The 3,875-nt window shown below is 41.2% G+C and overlaps 1 pseudogene; it reads right to left on the reverse strand.

The window, feature by feature from the left end:
- Positions 1–457: 457 nt before the first annotated feature.
- On the reverse strand, positions 458–2,395 carry LOC139936586 (uncharacterized; annotated as a pseudogene).
- Between the last annotated feature and the right edge of the window lie 1,480 nt (positions 2,396–3,875).

Genomic DNA, 3,875 nt, shown 5'->3' on the forward strand with positions numbered 1-3,875 from the left:
TTGTTCAGCCACCGGTAAATATTCTTCAGTGATTTAGAGAATAAAAGCCTTAATTGAACGAACAATTGCAACAATATTCATGTCTGTTTAACGCGAGTTGATATGCAGTACACTGTGTTTGTTGATATGTAATACCTATCTCAGGTCACGTGACGTCTGTAGTGCAATCGGTCTATTGTTATGATTTTACATCATACCACCTTTTAGTTTGGTAAACCAGCCCAGCGGAATTTAAATCATAAGTGACTCAATGTAAAGCGAAAGTCAAACAAATTTGTATGAAGTTAATGGTGCGGTTAGAATAATAGTTGACTGTGGATTTGCTGGAATGACAGATTAATCATATTCTTGATGAGTGCCTTGGTTTTAGGTTAGTCGTTATTTATTATTGGATGTTGGTAATTTCCAATTGTCATCCACGATTTTGTATCGTTTTCGACCATGACGTCATCGACACTCACAGGTGACGCAAGACCTTGACCGAGTGCATATCAGCCACGATGAGGTCACCGGTAGGAGTAAACGTCATGCCTAGAGGAAAGTACAAGCCACGAGCTACACAGCCGATGTACTCACCTGATGCATCGTAATGATGTATCTCATTGGTTCCAAAGCCACCGCAATGAACAGACAAATAGATGTCTCCAGCATCGTCGCAGCACACACCATAAGGATAGGCAGGTTTGCCGTCAATGGAGGTGCTGATATTGAACACCTCGTTTCCCATGAAATCCACACAAAATAGTTTCATCTCGTCGTAGTTTGTGAAGATCAGACGCTCCTTGCTGCTTACAGATAGACAGCAGTCGCTACTAATATCGTCATGATGTATTGTGGAAATGATGGATCCATCCATATTATGGAGAGATATTACCTTTCTCTTACAGTCAACCACTGCAATACGATCTTTATTGTCCACAGCAATACCACGAAGTAGACTCTCTGACTGCTCCTCGACTTGATTCTGTGAGGGTCTGAACTGACGAATGTGATCTCAGTTCTCTATCATAAACCTTTACATCCTGTCCGTCAGTAACCAGAAGCAGGTCATCAGAGGTCACGGCGACATTAAAAGGTTGTTTTAGTTTACCGTCCTCTGTTCCACGTTGACCACCTGTAGATTTGTAACTACCCTTTGATGTAAATGTGGATAATAGCCACCTCTTTGAATCAGTAACGACAATGTCACCAATGCTAAAACAAGCAACGTCCCTTGCATCCTTGAACTCCCCATCACCTTCCCCACATTTACCAAACTCTGTCTTCACCTCCCACTTCTCTTCCTCTACTATTTCCCCGAGATCTGCATCAGTGACGATATCATGACCTTTGAACCGGATGAATGACTTGCTATGTTGCACTGTTTGAAACTGAAGCTCTTTGTGGAAGTCTAAGTTGTGCATAACTTTTGGCTTGAGGTCTAGCAGCTCAAAGTTATCAGCATGTTGCATCAAGTCATTGACTGAAGCTACGATCTGCTCTGCACGACTCATCTTATCGTGATTGCTGCTCTGTATGCTTTCAAATCCCTCACCTCTTTCTTGACCGATTTGAGTGACTCTTTCTTGAAGGAGGCGAGATGCATTTATTATCTTAGTGGTTTCCTCTTCCTCCTTAGCCACAATATCTCGAAGAACCTGGTCGACCATGAGCTGTAATCTTTGCTGTGAGTGTTTGATAGAGTCATCCACTTTTTGGAATTGCTTGCGACACTCGTCAAACTTCTGCAAGGCTTCATCAACAGCTCGACGATAAGATCGAATGGTATCATTGATTTCAGAGAGATTGTGGTTGGACGCTCGGTGATCGAACACCACACATTTGAGACACACAAGTAATTCACACGTGTCGCAATAGAAACACAGTTCCTGGTCAGTGTGTGTCCGACACGTTGTGTTTCAGTTTTGTCCTTGTCTTTGGGTCGCACATTTGACGACGAACCGACAGCATTAACGATTTGATGATGTCTGTTACTGTTTAATTTTGCGTGGATTGTCAGACATGTCTTGCAAAAATTTACCTCACAGTCAACACACCGTGAGACGGCTTCAAGACCTTCGTCGCATCCTTCGCATGTGGAGACAGGAGGGTTAATGTCCTCCTTCGAACCTCCCAGATTAATGAAGTCATCAATAAGCGAGCTCAAGAAAGAGCAGCTAAGAAGATCCGACAATCCTTCATCTGGGATTGACGTTTTCTTTTTACACATTGGGCAAATAATAAGATCCGTCTTCGGATCCTGTTTGTCTTTAAGTTCCTGAAGACATTTTAAGCAGAAGCTGTGAAGACAGTCCAGGATTTTCGGATCGGTGAACCGACTAAGGCAGATTGGGCATTCGATGTGTACATGTCTAATCTTGCAAGTGGTCTCAATGTGTAAAGCAGCTTCGGCCATCTTGATGAGAATGGGCGCCTGTTACCTGATGAAATAAAACAAGGACGTGTTCGTTTTACAATCGGGGAGTGAACAATGATGGAGACTTTTAGACGCTTGGTGGCAGCACATTTACTAGGTAAGTTCGTAAAAATATACTGGTCTCCTAGGATAAAGACAGACATTGGTCGTATAAATCTATTGATTGCATTATATGTCATGATAGTATGGTGGCCTGAAGGGACATTGCACATCGCAAATATCTTTGCAAATATTTGCGATGTCGCAAATATCTTTGCAAATATCTTTGCAAATATTTGCGATGTCGCAAATATCTTTGCAAATATCTTTGCAAATATTTGCGATGTCGCAAATATCTTTGCAAATATTTGCGTTGTCGCAAATATCTTTGCAAATATCTTTTGTCGCAAATATCTTTGCAAATATTTGCGATGACGCAAATATCTTTGCAGATATTTGCGAAGTCGCAAATATCTTTGCAAATATTTGCGATGTCGCAAATATCTTTGGAGATATTTGCGATGTCGCAAATATATTTGCAAATATCTTTCAAATATTTGTGATGTCGCAAATATTATTGCATACTTGATCGCATACTTCGTCGCATAGTTTGCATATTTGTGTCCGATATGTTTTCAAGAGCCTAGAAGGTTATTTGGGTTCCAGCCTTCATTCCATTACTATGTACACAGCGAGTTGTACTATGAGTGTTTACGAATCGAAGGCTCAAGCTTGAGGTTTCAGGCTTGGGATTTTCAGGCTCCGGCTCTGTGAGGCTCAGGCTGCACAATAAGCAAAATGGCGACGAATTTGTTTCGAACACTTCGGCTTCACAGGCTTCGGGTTCATGTGGCCCGCGTGGTGGATCATGGGAAAAATAATAATGCACGAGAACAAACGTGGCGTCGTCTGCTTTTTGTGTATGAGGCATAATAATTATTATGATTGTAAAATAATTATTATGATTGCCCACAGCTACCAAAGACTAATCTGCAATGCCAAGGAGTCTATAAATGAAAAAGTGAGAACAATCGGTTGGGAAGATCTTGATATATAGTCCCACTTCCGGTTGACCCAGAAGTAGAGGTCAACATAGGGTCACAGTTTTCCAAAGCTAATATTTATTGCCTTAGAGTCTATAACTGAAGTTTGAACATTAGCTTTTTACTTTTTTAGATTTGGGCTTACTTCCGGTTGACCCGGAAGTAAAGGTCAACATGGGGTCAAAGTTGTTTCAACTAATCATGAATGCCCAAGGAGTCTATAACTGAACAAAAATTGATAATCTGTTGTATAGTTCTTGAGATATGGTCCCACTTCCGGTTGACCTGGAAGAAGGGGTCAACTTGAGGTCACGGTTTTTTAAAGTTAATATTTTATGCCTAAGGAGTTTATAACTGAAAATATTTTGAAAATCTGCTGTATAGTTCTTGAGATATGGTGACACTTCCGGTTGACGCGGAGGTAGAGGTCAACTTGA

This window comes from Asterias amurensis, chromosome 4, assembly GCF_032118995.1.
Source record: "Asterias amurensis chromosome 4, ASM3211899v1".
Lineage (NCBI taxonomy): Eukaryota > Metazoa > Echinodermata > Asteroidea > Forcipulatida > Asteriidae > Asterias > Asterias amurensis.